At 45.1% G+C, this 19,906-nt stretch overlaps 1 protein-coding gene across 2 annotated transcripts in view; it reads left to right on the top strand.

The window, feature by feature from the left end:
- The first annotated feature begins 927 nt into the window (after window positions 1–927).
- The window catches only part of LOC118787632 (talin-2-like), a 113,544-nt gene continuing 94,565 nt past the window's right edge, over window positions 928–19,906 (top strand). Inside the window, exon 1 of one of the 2 annotated variants that reach the window (XM_036543161.1) lies at window positions 928–1,065. The gene's annotated coding sequence lies outside the window, so the exon portion shown is untranslated. Of the gene's footprint in view, window positions 1,066–12,201; window positions 12,384–19,906 lie in introns of those variants that run through there. The other variant, XM_036543162.1, reaches the window with a different exon arrangement.

Raw genomic sequence — 19,906 nt, 5'->3', positions numbered from 1 at the left:
GAATCTTGATCTTGTGTGAACACCATAAGGGTTTTCAGTCTTTTGCATAAGCTGGGCATGTGATAGCCTATGGCCTAAGGATCACAGCAGGAGCTCCAGCTCTAGGTCCCAGCTCTGCCTCATCGCCAGACCCTTTACAGTGTTGAGGACAGGGGGACGGGTTTACTTGTGGTGTGAAGGTGGGAAGCAGCAGACTGAATGCAGGATGGCTGTTAGGTGTTCATCTCAGAATCTGTGGAACGGCATTGTGCATTTCCATAGGCATGCAAAATCATTCCTGCTCTTTGCAGTGCATTCTGTGCAACAAAGAAGAGTCTCATGTCTGAAAACCCCTGTCCCTACACACATGCATGCAACCACACATGCAAGAACACACTGTCCACTCTAATTAACTAACAATGCAGCCTTTCAGTAACAATTCAGCGTCACACATTTTTGTTTTGTATTTCAGTACATGCTCCTGTGCTGAAATCGAAAAAAATGCCCAAATCATTGGCCACATTCATGATTGTTATTTGACAATAACAACAAGAATATACAGCTATATATATATTTTTGTACCTTCTGACAACCTATGAGGTTTTCTGAACCCTTGTCCCCTTGTTTTTTTATTGCAGCTGACGTCTTAATTAAACAGGATTCATGGTGTTGTTTCTTCAACAGCCAAATGTACATTTAGTCTGTTTTTTTTTTTTAAACCTGATTATTCACAGGGACTTCATTGGCAGGCTTGATAAGAACTACAGAGCCAACCACCTTTAGGCCATATTTTGCGACACTGTATTTCAACGCCCTATTCTAAATGAAATTACATTTACAGGCAGTAACAAACGATGCTATTCTCGGGTGTAGTGTAGTGGACTACACACACGCGGTATGGGTGTCCCTGGATTATGACGCGTTTCCTCTTTTCCTAGTGCAGGAATCCGTCGTTTCTCGTTTCCCTCTCTACTCGTTTAGTTTGAGAATCCAAACGAGGAGGGGTTTGACTCGAGAGAGGCAGGACTGCAGTCTACCGTACATTGAAGTCTGCCAGTTTGCGATGAAATAGTAGCGGAATAGCAGGTACGTTCCCATGTTTTCCGCCGACTTTTTCCCTTGCTCACTCCGCTTAGATGTGTTCGCTGGCCTTCTCACGCACACGGCTGTAACATGTATGTTATATATGCACATCAGCAATATACAAACATATCTTTACAATGGCTATCGGATGAATGGAATGGAAGCGGCAAGTAATGCCGTGTTTTAGCTGGCTTATTGGGAAGTAACAGCGTCTCTTTGGTTTTATGGTTCGAATTCTGGCGTCTTTACATTTGCCGTTTATTTATTTATTTTCTGGTAAATAAAATTAGCTCACCAGCAAACCATCCCATAGTATCCTACCACTGAGTGGCTGCAATTAAATATTTGTAAATGTAAAGGATTTGCCAATAAACAAGGTGCCTGTTGATTAAGTGTGCATTAATGGACCGGACACCATTTAAAAGGAACGATGCTGACTTGATAAAAGACAGAGGAAGCCCTGTTGCATTTAATGAGAAAAATAAGGTTCTAACGGGAGCGTTTGGCTTGACCACTGGCGAGTGATTAGTTAGGAAGATGTGAGATAAGCGCTGATAAGGATTTGCTTATATCTCTATGCGGAATCGTGACGAGACATAACGATCCTGAGCAAATCGGTACCCTTGATTTTCATTTTATTAGTTAGCAGTCATTCATTTAACGAGTACTATCTTTGAAGGCTAAAGCTAACAGTCGGAAGGACGAAATTTGAAGCCGCCATATTATAATGGCATTAAGCTACTTCCATTACTGCTGAGAATACAGCGTGACACATAATATTGCTGAACTTTATTTATTAACCTGCACATTCTCCAATTTTGCATCTGCATGGATGTGCTTGCGATGCATTTCCTTTGAAAAGGTAATACAGCAGAACGTGGTTTACAAGTAGCGTAGTCTTTCCCAATAACTGCGAATTTCAGCGACAAATACCGTTTTGTAGTGATTTGCACTCTCTAGCCTACAAATAAACTGGATGTGCGTTATAGTCATCTGTCAGAAAAATAAAGATGGCTTCATTCGGTGAGAAATTGGTCCAACACGTTACAGGAGCGCAATGAGTAGATTGGCTTTTCGCACATAATGGCTGCGTGGATAAGAAATTGTTTTATTTACTATTAAAGTTTAATATTTTCAGAAACTTTTAACTAGTGCGTTGAAAAAAAATCATTCACAACTCGACATGGATAAGATGGATAGCCCACCCCCAGATCATCGTTTTGATTTACAAAGAGATTAGACCGCTTCAACTTTTCCCTGGGAGACTGGCTAACGTTTAGTGCCGATGCAAACGAGCTTCATTGGCCACTAGTCAGCACGGCATCTGTACGTCCAACAATTTATGCAGAGGGCAGCAACGCTGCTATCCACACAGCGATAAGCGCACATTGTAGTAACGTAGATATACGAATAGTGTCATTGTTGCCTGGTCGTAGCGGGTTGCATTCCTCGAAGGCGAAGTCACGGTGGAGCGGCAGAAACACGGTTCTTTCAGTTTACTACCTATGTACTGTATTCTAGCGCCACACCCCTTGACTTATCAGACGATGTACTCCAATTTAAAGGTCCGGAAACATCGAAGCGAGTCGGCTTATGGTCGAATAATTCACAAATGACTGAACGAACCTCGAGTCTAGTCTGCCAGTTGTGAAACTATTGGTCTCTGCTGTGTGTTTTTGATTTTTCCTCATGATGATTGTTGACATCAGTGATTCGAGTGACGTAATGATTTTGTCATTCTTGACCCGTAGGACGAAGCTATTAAAACTGCTTGAGGAAACAATTAATTTGATTTCAGTACCATCTAAAAACGCTGGTTTCATTTTGTAATTTTGAAAGCAACGCATTGCATTATTTATGTTATTGGATTCATGCATTCACTTGATGTATGCAGCAGTGTATTTTACTCTGATATTTGTGTGAATAAAAGCAGTAAACCATCAGTAAGGAGAGTTCCCTTTCTTTTTAAAGCAAGGTCTGACTATGCTTGCAATAGTGTGTGTATCAGGTCTCTCCAGCTGGACCAATTGAAGCTGATGGTGAAAATGCTGCCAGGAAAAGCCGTCCTGATTTACGAGCTCACTGCTGTGTGCAGCCGCAAAGAAGGAAAAAAAAAAACAGGGTCAGATCCTTGACCCAATTTAGACATGTAAATGTGATTGGATTTAGGCTTTCTGGCATCTGCACAGCTGCATAGTAAGAGATGGACTCCACAGTGTATCTGGGAGGCGGGGCAGAAAGTTATGAGAGGAAGACAACGATGTTTGGAAATGCTATATATGTTTTTTTTTTTGTTGTTGTGGAAGTTTTATGAGGAAAAGTAAGCAGTCTTTAATGTCCTTTCCTGCTGTGCTTTTGGAGTGTTAGAAAGAGAGACACACGTGGCCGTTAATGTTGCCATGCTGATGGCTCTGTGCGTGTATAGCTCTGCCGTGACACATCCCATAATCAGCCCGGCATGTTCATGTCTGTGACACAGCTCCTGAAACAAAATTCCGCCTGTGCCGACTCATGTGTAACAGCTGCGTCGGTCGCGCTCTCTGTCCGTACCAGAATCCTCACCTAGGGGAAGCTTTGTGGGGCTGTTCAGAACAGGTTTCTAGGCCAGCAAGACTACTGGGTTCAGTAGCATGAAGACTGTGGTTGTTCAGAATGCCAGGTGACCTCTTTCATTTGCTGTAATGTGATTTAACACATGAAGAGAAACAGGCGTTTGGCATTTTTCAGAAACAGCAGACAAACAGCAAATTGAATTCATATAATTTAGCAGGGAAATGCTACATTAACGTCAGGGAGTGTGGAATATGTGAAGACACTCTCTAGAGCTCTCTGTCTGAATCAAAAAAACCTTTTTTTTTACTTTCTCAGTGGAAAATAACATCTTGCTTTACTGCTCAATTGCATGTCCTTCATACAATATGCAGTGGCTTTGAACAAATTCAGATCAGTTTCAAAAACCAATTTATATTTTATTCCTGTAATATCGTGTACAGTGATGGCAGACACCAGAATTACAGTGTGTGTCAGTCCGAGTACACATCTGGTTCAGTAAGCTCTTCTTGAGTTGTTGAGATGCTGTTTTTGACCTATAAACTTGGATGAGATCAGCCAGTTTCAGTAAAAATGGCCCCCATGGTGCGGTCCTCTGGGTTGTAGCTCATCCTCACTGCAGCGTGTAAGCTGCGGATGCTCGCGCCGTACCTCACGGCCCTCCACGCGTGATGTATTTACGGCGCCCACTGACCCGACAGGCCAATGACAGCTGCTGTTGGAGGACTCACTCACAGCATCGTGGGTAATTTATCGATTGAACGTGCAGCTGGTCAAAGCTGGCGAGGAGTGCCGGTCCCCGCCTGCATCATCAGAGACTGTTGAGTGGAAATAATGAGAGTGTGAGCCCAGCGTTGCCGTCAGTGTAATTACAGGATGTGCTGTGTAAACATGCTGGACTGGAGCACTGCAGCCCCCCCCCCACACCCCTGCAGTCAGGTGGTTCGGCTCAGGGAAATGGTGGGATGCTTGTGTGCAGTTACGGAGGCAGTTGTCTGCCAGGGCTCATCGATGTCACTTCCTGTTAGGGAGAGTTGGCAGGAAGTATCTGATAATGGCGCTGTGGAAGGGAGGGAATTGCAGGGTGAATCGGTCAGGTATTAATAAAAGGGAGCCTCTCTGCTGTCAGCACTCGTTTTAGGGTACAGGCGGCTCCCTTTGAGTGCATGTGCTTGAAGAGGCTTTTCCGATGCAGTTTTCATAACCTGAGTGTGAGTGTAACCGGAGTTATTTATTTTATTGAACCTTTGTTTAGGTCGACTGAGCAGTCAGTTCTCTTTTCCAGTGATGGCCTGGGTTGACAGGGTGTGTTAGGAATGTAAGGGACACAGCCAATCAGCTGGAGCGAAATGATGAGGTAACCAGATGTGGAGAGACAGCAGGGAAATTTGACCAGGACATCTGGGTTATCATCCAAACTCTTTCATTAAACGACCACAGGAAATCAGGACTTTAGTTTATCTGAGAGATTGCATTATCCAAAGCGCTCTACCCCCATCTCTACACTGAGATGTTGGATTTAGTTGGTCCAGAGCGGAGAGCGCCCCCTACAGGTGCAACATCACCACTTGGGGGTAAGTAAAGTCAGTGGCATTAAAAGAGAACCATCTGCATAATATGCAGTAAAATGGAGTATGCAATTTTCCAATATACAGTTATAGCTGGTTGGCTTTAATCTGAGCACCTGCCCGGATGTGCTTTGGTCATGTGGGGCATTCTCAGTTAAATTAAATTGACTAATTAAAATGTAACCGCTGATGTGTAGACGCCTTCGAGGGGGAAAGAATTACTTCTCAGACCAGAACGACTCATGAATTTACAGTGCTGAACATGAGCTTGGCTTGAGATGAAACTAGTTACGCATCACACGCTGAAGATTTTGAAATACTTTTCTCAGTGCTCTCTTTCAGGATGTAAGCCAGTAGCAGCATCATTTCCAAGCTGAGGAGCGTACATCTCAATTAATTTGATATTTGAATATCCCACGACTGCCTATATTGAATATTCATTTAAAATGGTAAACCACTTTTTTCACTCCCAAGCGCTGAATGCAGGGTTCATGTCGGGTGTTGAGGTCTCCTTCATGGATATTGAATAGAATAAAAAAAACTGATTTTTATTCAGATATTTCTTGTGTTGTAATACTGAACCAAATAATGGATCAGTGGTCTTGAAAGTCGAATAGACAGATTATGGAATGCTTGGGTTTCATTCCGAGCGGAGACCAGGTCCTGAGGGCCTGGCAGTGTAAGAGCACATGGTGAGCTGTGTCTCTTAATGTGGTGTAGATCTCTGTCACCCACTCTAGTAAAGCGTGACCCACAATCTTCAGGTGTCCGCACTGCACAGGTGTTTTTTCTGCGCGCAGTCGAGCCCGAGCCTGGTGTCAGGCTGGTGACATTAACTGCTCTCTGCGTGCCCTAGTGATGTGCGACCTCGTCCTACAGTGCCTTCGTGTTCCTCTCAAATTCTCGTATGTGCAGTTATATTTAGCAGCAGGGAGTGCGCTGACTGAGGTGTCATAGGCTTAGCTGGAATGTACACTTGCCAACAGTAACTGATAAAATACTACACCTCCGATGTGAGTGCTATCCGAAAATATAGCGCACAGCTCAGGTGTGAGGCTTTTTTTTTTGTAGTACTGGTAGTGAAACCAATCTCAACAGATGCCGTTCACCTGCATGCTCCATGCATGGACACATGCACGCACGCACGCGCACATACACAGGCAGAGAGTTGAGGAGCTCCCCCTTCACCTCACAAGTCGACATGTGGCTGGCTGCCAGGCATTCTCATTTTTATTTATGCTCGGGTGGCCTTTGTAAAGCGTTTGCTCACATGCCTAACGCGAGAGTCGCGAATCTGCTCGGGGTTTGTGAGTGGCTGTTCTTTCTGATCAGATAAGACGAGCTCCTGTAATTAACGAGAAGTGGGTCTGAAACTAGCGTTCCCTTCCAGTTTTCTCTAATTGCCTCTTCAGCGAGAGTGGCCTGCTCCGGCGGTCCATCTGGCAGCGCAGCGTTTTTACCCTAATGGGAGACGATGGCCCTTGATTTCCTTACTTTGGACTGAGTTATGGAGGCACAGCATTACCTGTTAAGCTGCCAGTCAAGTCCCTGCTGAAAAGATGGCATGGTCCATCTGTGATTGCTGAGTAGTGAAGGTCAGGCTGAGTGACCTTCGCTTCTTTAAAGGGCTCTTCAGTTTGCCCAGTGAATCCAGCTACAGTGCCAGGGCACTTTGGAAGTATGCTTTTTAGAGTGAGGACAATATAGAGCCAGGCTTCAGCAAAGTTAGGCAACTGTTGTGGCTAGACTTCTACAGAGGTAGGGCACTACAGAGCCAATGTAATATAGAGGCGGAGTGCTGTAGGTTGTGCACTGCAGTGTACAGATAGGACTCTACAGAGCCAGGGCACTGCCCACTCTATTCATATTTCTCTGGAATGGCATGGAATGTAGTTCATATCTGGTGTACCTCCATAACTTCAATATGTTAGGCACATATTGAGGCCAAATGTAGAGCAGTTGTATAAGTGAATTATTGTTTGAATTTTCCCAGGTTGTCTTTGCCTTGCTCGAGTGATTAAAATGAAGCTCTGTTCAATCTCCTGCATGCTGCATTTGCCGTTTTTCCTGCTTTTAAAAAGCTGATTCTAAAAAAAACCCTCCATTATCAAAATGACAATTTAATTTGAAGCTGTCAAGGTGCTCTGTTTTAACAAATTACAGTTGCTGAAAAATGGTCTCATGTTTTTTGTTAGTGTTGTGGAGTGTAAAATGGGAATGGGAGCAGTAAGTGTATCACACAGATGTGATCCATTTAAGGCAAACACATTCTTAAAATAGGTTTAATGCAAATATTTTGTGTGGGCTACACTACAGTTGCATTGTGGGATGAGGTATAGTTGCATTACCTGTGGCATATGATTTTAAAGCCTTTGACAACCTGCTCTGGGTGACAGTATTCCTGTCCTGTATCTAAGGTGTTTGGTCCAGGCCAAAGGTGGTGGCGTTTGGTCAGGTCTGAAAGAGGATCTGGCGTTAGAGGGATGAGCTGGAAATGTCCACTGAGGACTGCAGCTGTACCAAGCTGCTGGCAGGGCTCTCTATACTGCCTGGCTCTCTGCTCCCCATATCAGGGCTCTTAGTCATCCAGACGAAAATGTTAGTAGGTGTTTGGCCTCTAGCAGAGTGTCATAGCACCCTGCTGAGTGACAGTGTGAACACAGGGGAGAGCCAGGACGATTTGGAGAAAAGTCGTCTGTCTGTTGTGTATGTCCATCTGTGTCTGTGGATTTGTGTCTGTGTTCACTGTATCTGAGTGCATGGCTCTCCTCATATGAGTATGTATGTGTGTGTGTGTGTGTGTGTGTGTGTGTGTGTGTGTGTGTGTGTGTGTATACAGTGTCAGTGAAGTTTGGACACTCCTGATTAAGATAATAGGAAACATGCATTCAAAGACATTTTGATCTAAAGGCATCCGTAAATGTTTGAAATTTGTTTCTTAGGCATCAAATTAACTATTTATATTTGTCTGCATATGAATTTCTTTCCAAAAAGTATTTTTAAAAAATATTTGTTGGCTACTTTGAGGAATTTAAAGCCTAAGATTTTATTTGTTTCACAGATTTTTGGTCACTGCATAATTCCAGTTGTGTTATTTCATAGTCTTTACTGTCATTCTAAAATGTGGAAAATAATAGAAATAAAGAAACACCCTTCTTTGAGTAACTGCGTCTGAAAGCCCCTGTGGGTGTGTAGGTCCGTGTGTATGGGTTTTTGTCTGTGTTAAATCACATTATCTGCACTATACATTTGGCTGGTATTTCTTATGAACTGAGTTATATATCAGCTTTGCTTCTGCGCTTCCCCAGTTCAGTCTCTGGTGATGAGCAGCTCTGCCCTGGTGGCGGGGTTCTCACCATGTGACTCACAGGTGCTGTGAGACTAATGGCCGACGTGTGCTGAGGCAGGTCCTGCCACCCCTGGCTGCTCCCTCAGAAAGAGGCGCTTTATTTCTGTATCAAATGGACATCTGCTGAGCTGCAGCAAGAGGACGGGCTCACAGGGAAAGATAGAGCGCGCGAGGCAGGGGGTCAGATTATTCACTGCCTCCCTCCAGCTGCCGGGGCCGTTCCTCTGCTTTCAAGGGGAAGCCGTGACTGCGCCGTCCGGCAGAAAGTGATTTTCTTTCCGTTGTTGCGGTTGCTACTACACCCAAGAATAACAGTCCTGGCTGGAATTCCCCAGGAAATGTTTATTGGGAGCGCTCTGAAGAAAGAAAGCAGTATGGAGTCATCAGAGAGGGGCGATTGTGTGATTGTATTGTGTTATACACTGAGCATGAGGGTGTGTGGGGTGGGTGGGGTGTGGAACTGAATCGGGCCCTTTCACTCGACCTCGCCCTTTCTGTTCCATGCTTTAGGATGGTCTATTCTTGGTTTTCCCACTAGGGTAGCTTTTCTGCCACAAATGTTCCATTGCCTCTGTGAGATCATGGCCTTGGCCACAGATATTCTGTAATATGACCAGATAGTCATCTCCGTCTTTCCTTCCGGCCTCTGTCTTGGAGGTTTTAGTTAGTAACAGGAGTTTCCAGTAACAGGTGCCTGTGTTGTTCTGCTAGTTCTGGATGTTTTGTTTTAGGCCACGCCCCCTCAAGAATGTTTAAGAATAAATCAGCAAATCAGAACACTTAGTTACAACAATCAGAGAGACTGAACATTAAGTGTGAAGCACACCGAGCAGACTGGTCAATATCAGAAATCTGTACTTTGGTTCGGCTCCATTGTGTGAAATTGTGGCTGCAACTGTTTATCATCTTTGTATATGACATCATGGCTGTCACAACTGTCCTTTGTCCTTGTGATGTTATGGGCTTGCTCCAGTTCTCCATTGTCTCTGTGATGTCACAGCTTTGTTACACCCCTCTATGGTCTCTGTGATGTCATGGCTTTGCTACAGCTCTCCATGGTCTCTGTGATGTCATGGCATTGCTACAGCTCTCCATTGACCCATGTCATGTGACATCAGTGACATCATATCTTTGGCTCCATATTCTCAGGACTGAGAATGTAGCCTGCGCTGACCATATTTTGGCATTGTGTTTTGTCTTGATGGTTTATCTTTGATATATTACTTGCTGTTCTGTACCTGTGGCCTGAGCTCTTATGACATGTATATATATCTTGCTAGGACAGAGTTGTAAGACTGGATAAAAGTACCTTTCAGATGTACATCCTCATCAGCAGCAATGGCGATGACAAAATCAGTGTATTAAGGATGTGCATTCTGATCAGTTTGACTGTTGGTTCCTGAGACGTATAAATAAAACCCGACTTTTGGGCTGTATAATACTCCATAACATGCACTTACAGTTTCTATTAATCTTCCAGATCTTATGAGCCAGTACACTGTGACATATTTTAAAAAGCAGTATCTAAGGAGCTAAAATTTCTTCTCTCGGAGTGCAATCTGTACTTAGTACTGCAGTCCAGCCGTGGATTTTTACACTGTTCATGTCATCTGATAGTCGCCTGGTCTCTTAATCCTTTTGCCTTCTTTGGAGCGTGATTCACAGTGACCGGGGCCAGGATATCACTCTGAGCTACTGGAAAAATCCCATTCTTTCACCTGCAAGTCTGAAACGGCCCATCTGTGGATTAAACGGATCTGTCTTGCAAGGTCACAACACACTAGCTTTTAAGTAGATGGTTTTGCAGGGTTATTCACGTTGCCGGCAGAGGGGAATGTTTCTGCTCCCTGCATGTGAAGGGAGTGTGTGGACATGACCAAAGAGGGTGACTCGCAGGAAGAAGGCCAGGTATGTAACTTTCAGCTACAGTCAGAGAAATGGTGACTGGGCACGACCTCGTTGGGCTCTCTGTTCCTTTAGAGAAAGAGAAAGTTAAGGAATTGCTTTCTTGTTGCTTGTTCTTACTTTTATATACATATATTATCCTTTTGGTGAGAGACAGCAGTGTTTGCAAATTCATTGGTTTGGCAATACTTCATTTTTTAATTCATGTCAACAAAGTCATCCATTTGAATTTGGATTTGAATGTGGATGGGACTGGCAGGTGGAGGTGGGAGCTTGCGTTCCCTTCTGCATCTCCTCAGCTTTTCCGGAGGAGTTTGCGGCCGAGTCGGAAGCCAGCGTAATGCACAGCATGGGAGAAAGAGATCCTTGACTGTCGGAAGGGAGAGCCTCGCTGATGAAGCCTTTAGATCAACATCTGGCATGTCCTTAACCCTGTGTGTGCCTCCTGCTCCTGCAGCTGCTTCTGCACGTGCTCCTTTTCCTCTGCCTGCGGTGGGTGAGGGGGAGGGGCTGGGGAGGGGCCAAGAGGAGATTTACAGTTGACAGAAGGTTGTGAATGTTTGCTTGAAGTCTAAATAGACTTCAGACGAAACAAAAGACCGCATTGCTTTGGGCAGTGTCGTTTTCTGGTTTTGATCTCCCCCCCCCCCGTGCCATGAGTAAGGAGCATTCTTTTCAGTAAACACGTGAGAACGATAATGAAAAGGAGGAAATGAATTGTTTTGGGTTTCTTTGACTGTCTTTGTTCATTCCAGGTTGATGGGGTCTGGATTACCTGGTCATAGCGGCTTTCTTTCTGGTCACGATGAAATGGAGAAGGGGTTTTGGGAATGTCTTTCCACTCTCTGGATACCTGCTGCTCTGCCATTGCAGGTTTTAGCTGCAGGATGTGAGGACGCAGCCCTAGAAACTGTAGTGTCAGTCTCACTCATCTGCCCACCGAGTGAGTGATTGGCTTTTGCAGTTATAGCCTTTTTCCACTAAAGGGTGAAATTGCTGGGAAAGTAGGCACAGCCTTTTGAAAATGCTTGTTCATAAGTGTAAACGTAGTCCACATCCGAAGTTCCCACAAATAATCAAGCTGCCTTAATCTGATGCAAGATGGCAAGTCACGAAAAATGTGCCCTCAGTACTTTATTTTGTTGGGTAACATCATTTAAATGCCCATAAATGATGATTTATTTGTAAAGTAGGGTTTAAATGAGCTGGCTTTTGTGGTGCAGTTTGAATGGGTCTTTCAACATGAATGATTCAGTACTAGGCCGACCAGGGAATGCAGTGCTGGCCGGTTATTTAAGCACCGCTCTCCAGAAATGGCTGGTAGAGAGCAGCGCTGGCAGGTGCCTGGTTCACACTGACACACTAAACGCCCTTTTGGCTCAATCGACGGTGTCCGTAAAAACTCGAGGACTGTATCGCATTCTCTGGCATGAGCATTTTTCGATGCCGCCTGGCCCGGGCGGCGGGGGCCCTGCGCTATATAAGGGAATCCGCGCTTTGTTTATTAGCGAAGGGGAGTGCGAACGGGAGAGCGGCCAGGGCCTCTATCCACCACGGAGCCGAGGAGTGGCCTGGCCGGCAGGGGCTCCCAAATATCAGTGTGCTGCTTCTTATGAGACCAGCAGATGGGTTGCATTACGTGCGGACAGCCTAATGTTAATCAAACGTCTGAAAATAACCGTTTATTTGCGCGGCCCTGCCAGGGCAACCGAACGGACACGGCGGCTAAGATTAGGGCGCCCTCGCATCTGTGTGTAGATAAGGGGACAGAGCAACGCGAGGCCCAGAAGGAGCAGCGTGCACGTGCATTCAGCATCCCGCGGGCCTGCGATGCAGCGGGGCGAACCATGAACACGGTCCGTCCGTCGCAAGAGCAGATCAGTGCGTACTCCGGGTTGCAGCAGGCCTGTACTTCAGAGCAACGCGCTACTGAACACCACACCCTGTTGGTAAGTTACACAGGATGGGAGTCTAATCCGGCAGCCATCTGTTTCAGCACTCCCCTGCGCCTCTGACGTTACCTAATTAAGACCATTCAGTTCAGCGGGGTGTTACAGGAAGTGCCTTTTTGGTGTGAGTAGTTATTTTTATTATTTAAATATGTGGTAGTAATAAAGTGATCTTTCCTTCTCTACTCTCAAGTGGTAATGTCTAGCCAAGCCTATGGGAGTAATTACATCCTTTTTTCCTTTAAATGGAAACAACATTGAATATCACATTATGTGAATATGAAACATCCTCAGGCCTCATTCTCTTCAGTATTTTAAATGTCCTCCTGTTTTGTCGGCATGGTAAATACTCGGGGTTAAAGGTGAAGGTAATTGCAACCTTGAAATAAGGACCCGCGGGGGAGGACAATGTGAAAGACCTGTGCTTGGAGAGGCAGCACAGCAAGCGCTTTTCACAGACCTCACGCGTAGGTGGTGCATGATTTGCCATCAGATTTGAAGCAGTGGCAAATCACCCCTCAAAGCTTCCTGCCGTCTTCGCAGCATGCTGTGCTTTTACACATTACTGCATTACTGGAAGAGATAACCTGAAGCATTCATCAGATTATACAAGCCAAATCGCTGTGGCTGAATGCCATTTGGTCATAGGAACAGCAGCTATTTTTTGTATGGGGTCCAAAACGCTTGAAAGTAAATATTTTATTGTGTACTGAAGTGTCTGTGTTGCATCAGTGCCTTTGCCCAGTAAGTGCTTTGGACACACTCTGCGCTAGAGCTTTGTGCACACATGCTTTCACTGAAATTCCTCAAATGGGGAATTTGCTGAATAAATGGAAATAATACGTTTAACAAGTGAAATCCCCCCAGACTAATTAGTCTTGCTTGTTGTGCTGTAGTTCTCCTTAGAATCTGAGGGTTGTTTGTATTTTTGAAAAATCTGAAAATTGGGATTTTTCGAAGTTGATTCATTGCTGCTTAAGAAAAAAAATTCACAAAAATGGAATTGACAATTACATGTTAGTCTTTGCATCATATTGTTTCATATGCTGTACCATATAGTCTGCATTGGTAGAATTGCTTGATTTGATCTTGTTGTAAATATGTGTTCATTAAAACAGATTTAGGGTGCATCGTATAGCAAGCGCCCTGTTACTGGTGCAAATTCGGAATGCTCTTCATGCAAGCGTCAGACTTTTCTCTCCATTGCCCCCCCTGTGGTGGTTCCTCTGCAGATTTAAGGTCTCTGTCAGAGTCCACTCGCCTCCACTGATTTGTGGTAATATTCGTTTTCATATTTTCAGTTTGGATGCCTGGAGATTTATTATTCAGTGTCATTGATCTCCGTTGAGAAATATTTGTGTCCACACAGTTCCATGCATCACCCTGCCCTTGCCTTTATAATTCATGCCATAAATTCTAGGGGCCTCATTTCACTGTATACTTTAGAGAATATAGTTTTGAGTGTGGAGTAACATTTTAAATCACATTAACTATGAGGAAAATAAATGGGAATACACAGAGACACACACCACTTGTCAGTCATTGCCAGACATCTCTAGTAGACACACGGTCAAATAAATAAATGTGACATTGATAAATTAATTTTAATTGTTAAATTTCAGTAAATCAGCACTATTCATGATCTTTTCATTGTGGTTTTTCCACTCAGAGTCATATAGGAGTATGCAACAGGGTGATACATGAGCATGTATTGGTGATATGTGAGAGTGACGTAATGATATAGGAATATGTGACAGTGTAAACAAAGTTTCCCTGTTTTTTTTTTAAATGAGCATAATTGTAGGCTAGTAAAACACTAGGGACTTGCACCATCTGTAGCATGTCAGTCAAGCATAATGCATGCCATTCTGTGCAGGACACCAACCTATATCTTCTTAAACAGTGAAACAAGAAACAAGAAACATCTTATTGTACCACATGGAACCGGTACAGTACAGGCACGCACCACTGTGGGTATTAAACCATGAAAGGGGTTGGCATCCGCAGCATCATCACAGGGAAAGCTGGAGGCCTCTGCCTCTGATCAGATCCGGAAGAAGCCCCTTAATGAGACCCACTGACAGTGGAAAGTACAGTAATTAACGCTGCTGGCTTGCACTGGAAGGGCGCAAATTGGACCGGTTGGGTGGGAGTGCTGGTTCTTTGATCGGAATGGAGGTGGTGATGAGCACTCTGCAGAATGACCGTGCTGCACCAGGAAAAAAAAAAAAAAAAAAGATTGCTGGAGCTCCTGAGACACTGTCTGTGTGAAAGTGGCCTTATTTTTAATCTCGTTTTCATCGTTTGTGTCATGCAGTCAAGGACACTGCAGTGGTTATCTTGAGTAAGGATCTTCACCTGCTGCCGTGCTGCAGGTCTCACTTTTTTGAAATGGCCCCAATATCTGTGGATTTACACTGTACCCACAAAAGTACTTCTATGTAATTACTGTGCTCATACACTTGGTACACATAGATGGTACTACAGTTTGTGTAACAGTCTCAGTACGTATGTAGATAGTACTAAGTAGTACTCGTGGGTAACAGTGTAAGTGCAGGTGTTAGGGCTACTTCATATCAAGACCTGCAGTAAAGGTGCGCAGCCACACAAGTTGTAGAGGGGCTAAGCTGTGAAACTGTGGAGAGCCCTTTATGACAGGATATGTATAGCTGAATGAGGTATCTAGCGAGGCTTGCTTAACTGTAAGCACAACTGATGATCTTCAGGATTTTAAGAGGCACTTGGTCCTGGCCCCTGCCTGAGAGTTTAAGCCAGTATTGGTATTGTTTTTCTCATACTCTTCCTGTGATGTTCCTGAGTCTGTCTCAGATATGTGTTTGGATCCCCTGGAAAGAGCAGGATTTGTAACAGCTGGGCCACCTTATCTCCTACAGTCTGGCCGGCATTTCACTGGCTACTTCCTTCGGTGTCTAACCTCCTTCTCTTTGGCGTGTTTAGATTAATTAGTTGTTTTAATTCTTTCAATAGGGACTAAATGATGTATTCGCTCTTCGTGATAACAGGATTCATCGACTGTGTTTCCAAGTCCAGTGGTATTGCATCAGGAGGTCTGTGCGGCTACGGTATCATCATCCTTGGTTCCTTAGAGTCCTTAAATCCAGCATGTCGGTTTGCTTTGCAGTTTCATGCTTTTTTATGTTGTTTTGCTTTGCGGTTTCAAAATCACAGTAAAAAAATATTTTTTTTTTTTAGTGTGCTGCTGTATACTAGATTTCAGCTTGCATTTGCCTGTCCACCATCTGGAGGTAGCACAGGAGATTTCCGTGCCACATTTATGAGAGATTCAAGCAGGTGTAAAGACACATCGCTATTCCATGGGTTAGAAGGTCACATGTTTCAAGTCTTGGCTCCTCCATCCTAATTACTCAACCAGTTTTGAACCTGCATCATTTATTAGGCAGCGCTGACCTGAAGGCAACCTAGCTGACTCATCTGGTAATACTGCTGGCAGACTGAATCATCTGTGTGATGTGTCTATGTGCCTCCCTATTTAGATGCTGGCTGATATGCTGGGTGTGTAAATGCAATGGGGTTTTTGATTGGTGATGCTGGAAGTACCACAGTATCATGGTGAAACTGCAGGGTAAAGAGGTCCAGGGTGGTGAGGTATTGAGGCAAATGAAGCTCTGTGTCTACGCCCCTCCCCCTCTGTAGGCAGGGAGGGCTGGGAGACCTTGTTACGGTGTCTCGGCCGCTAAGTTAATTGATGGCGGCCGCAGCAGGTGCCTCTCAGGCCAGTTGGGATTCACTGTTCCATTTGGCACATGAAGATCGGTCACCTTGTCACCTCGCTCTCCCAGGGGTTAGAGGTTAACTGTGGTGGCCCCTCTGTGGGGGGTCTGTCATCATGCTGCTTGTCATGTCAGTTCCGCTAAATGAGGGGTGAGGTAGAAAGAGAAAAGAAAGGAAAAAAAAAACTGCCACAGTGCAGGACAGCTTCAGTTCTGGTTTGGATTCATAACTGTTTTCCAGTTACTGTTTTTGCAGCAACACTAAGAGAATCCATGTTTGCCTTGTTTTTTTGCCCATGAAGGCAACAGGCAGCTCTGTGTATTCCAGGCCTCACTCTGTAGTGCCGAATATGAGAGGGATTTTAAAAATGTCTCCTTAAGATAATTATTATTAGAAGATGTGTTCAGATGGCATGAGGATGGGGGGCGGTCGTGCCCCACCCGGCGAAGAGGTGGTATTCCTGCTGAAAGGTTAGCCGCTGCGGTATCAGCCGCAGTTTGCTGACCCAGCGAGAATGGCGGGCTCGCTGCTCTCCTTCGCCCGGCGGCCGCAATGTCAACACCTCCAGTGCAAGGCAGGGAGGGAGTCGAGCCCCTTCGGCACGCTGTCAGTCATTTACTTTTGGGTGGGTGTGTGGTGGGCTGAGATGGGCAGAATGTTCAGTTTGTGTCTGTGATGTTTAACACCTGGTCTTTATTTTAATTTATGTGTTTTTTTTAATGATATTGTTCTAACTTATTCATATGGCTGTTGCTGAACTGATAGTGGTTTTAAAGAGCATTTTATTTACTTGTAAGCGCCTATCAGACTTTGACCTCGATTGAGGCTTTGGAGGTTTAGATTTGTGTGATCGCCTCTCTCTGTCGCATTAGCCTGTCCCACACCCCCACTCTGTGCTCTCGTATCAGGCTCCAGTGGGTGGAATTCTTGGCCGTAATTCAGCGGAACGCATTCCCCCCTCTGACTGGCTGGCTGGTCAGCGGTTGCCTTACAGTAGCTCTGTGGCTGTGTGCTGTACAGTGTGTGGATTTCTTTCTGTGTCAGCAATGTCTGCAAAAGGATCAGCGGGGAACTCCCCCCTCCTCACCCCCCAAGCCTTGATCCCCTGTTGGTTTAATCCATCATGCTGTCACCTTTCTTTCTTATTTCTGTATCCATCTGTCATTCAGGCTGGTGAAAACCAACATTGTTAAGAGGGGTGTTTGATTAGTCTGTTTGTGGGTGGGCGGGGGGGGTCACTGAAGCCCTCCGCATTGAGAGAGGCTTGGTGCTCTCTCTGTGAGACACTGTGTAACTGTCAAGTTTCTGGGGCGGAGGGGAAAGATCTGGTTCTGAGCAGGTGATGGTTGAATTCCCCTACATAGGTATCGGTTTCATGTGTCTGTCGTGGCTGATTCCGGAGCTGTTGCTGATTCCCTGTGCGGCAGCCATCTTTGGTGCCATCATGATTTCCAGGGAGTTTCAGTACATTCATTAAGCTGTCCTGAGAAAAACTTCACTTTGACCTACAAATCACCTAAAATTCTTGGACTGTTATGCTGTGTCTGGATTGTCAGTAAAAGGCACGGGGCTCTGTCTCACTGGCTGGGTTTACCACGGGCCAAAAAGATCGCTTCCAGGGGCCCTGCCCATTGCCAGCATTAGCTGGGATTAGTTACAGCTTGATGACAACACAGTGCAGGAATAGGCATTTTTGGAAATGGAGTCCCTTAAACTCTGCACTCCATTTTCTGAGTTCAGTAAGAGGACTTATGTCACTGGGCATGTCAGAATAATGCCTATTTAGGTAACCATAAAGTCATAAACCCTGATATGCTGTTTCTCTGCCTTGCTTTGATATTGGGAGAGTGCTATCTCAAATGCCTGCTGTTGTTGGAGAGAAGAATAAACCAGTCTAATGAAGACATGCTGTTTTGACTGCGATAAATGTCCTGCTTGTCATTGCTCTAAATCAAATTCCCGGAAAACAACAATGGTCTGTGTTTTGTTCTAAAAACATGGCTCAAAAAAGGCTGCTTGATCTCATGGGAGTGAAGCAATCATGTCTATTATGCGCGGCACTCCTGTGAGCCATGCCAAGGCTGTGGACATATCTCTGTACGAGGCCAGTGGTCCAGAGCCCTTAAAGAATGACTCCTCCCGCCACAGCAGTCGGTTGGTCAAACAGCAGGTGACCTTGCTGGATACCAGTGAGAGAACCTTCTCCCCACAGATGACAGCACGGATTTCTACATCTGGCAAAAACGACCAGAGAGGGAGGCAGGGCAGTGACCATGTCACATCCTCAACTGGGCATCACCATGGTGATGGTCTTGGAGGATATCTGGCATGCTGTGGCATTGGACATATCTGGAATGCTTGAGCAGGCTCTTACAGGCAATTTTGGGTCCCTGAAACCCTCACCCAAAACCTCAGAACTGGTTCCTTCTCTGACCCAGATAAGGCAGTGGGAAGGGCTTATGTGTGACTGCCAGGCTCCCTGCGGGTGGGGTCTCTCCATAATGGCTGGCTGGTTTGCCTGGAGGGGAGAGGTTAATGCCACACAGGCCCTGGAGAGGTGTGCAGATGTGGCCTGCTGAAAGACGGGGAGAAAGGCGCCCTTTACCGCTGCTCATGTGCTGCAGCTAAAAGGGTTCAAATTGATTTACTTTCTTTATTAGTTTATGAGGACAGAAGAAATAGGAGGGGTGGAGTGTCGATGTGCGTCACTAAATTAAAGCATTGGCTCTCCTGGCCTCCTTTTAGCCCCTGTAACCAAAAGCACAGGCTTATTGGTACATTGTGCTGCCTGGGGGAAGTACAGAGTAGCATTGTTTCTGTCTGTTCTTTCCGCTCTCAAACACAAGCTGTCTGTTAACCCTGTGAGAAAATGAGCATGGTAATAGAAATGGCCTCTTTTTCTGTGCTGGTCAAGGAGGTCCTTTGCACCTGATGTGTGGCACAGCATCAGCTCCAAACTGAGCACGATGCTGTTTTTTCAGTCACATTTTCCCCAGTTAGTTGCATGCGTGTTGTTCCCCTTCATTTCATCATGTTCTTAAATGTATGACATGGGTTTTCATGCAGTATTTATGAGCAGGAGAAGTCAGACTCAGTCACTGCTTTCCTCTGTTTTGAGACGTGACCACAATGCAAACCACGAATCGCCATATCCTCTCTGTGGATAATTTAAAAGAAAAATGTTGCCAATGATAATGGTATTGTAAAGCACACTCTATGGCGTAAGTGAACTGTAGAGAACAATTGCCTCATTTCTAATAGCATTTAACCAGGTACATGTAAGGTGGCTGTGCTAAAATGGCCATTTCCTCTTACAGTTACGTGTAGGTAATATTGAAGGCGGGTCACTCCTGGTTCATTTGGGAAAGGGCTATTATAACAAAGTCAACCTGCTTCCTGCTCTGTAGTGGAAAAGAGGTATAATGAGCCAACCTGGTTGCAGTGTAAAAGGGGAATTGGAGAGGCAGCAGGCAGTGCTGTAACTGGAGAGGCTTCAGTACTTGGAGCGGGGCAGCACTGGCATATCTCATAGGGATTTTAAAAATGACAATGATGGACATACAAAACATGCATATGCACAATCCTGCATCCAGCTGGTAAAACCCCTTTTTTTAATGATCTGTAACCAAATGAAAAAGCCTCTGTTAGTACTGGATAATCAGTCTATGGGTTTCAATGCTGTCCCCGGGCCACCTTTGCCATCCTGTAAATGCATGGCATCTGTGACGTCCTATTGGGGGATTGGGGGGGGGGGGGTGTCTAAAAAAAGC

This window comes from Megalops cyprinoides, chromosome 13, assembly GCF_013368585.1.
Source record: "Megalops cyprinoides isolate fMegCyp1 chromosome 13, fMegCyp1.pri, whole genome shotgun sequence".
Lineage (NCBI taxonomy): Eukaryota > Metazoa > Chordata > Actinopteri > Elopiformes > Megalopidae > Megalops > Megalops cyprinoides.
The sequence above is the reverse complement of the archived record's forward strand: the minus strand, read 5'-3'. Positions and strand labels throughout refer to the sequence as shown.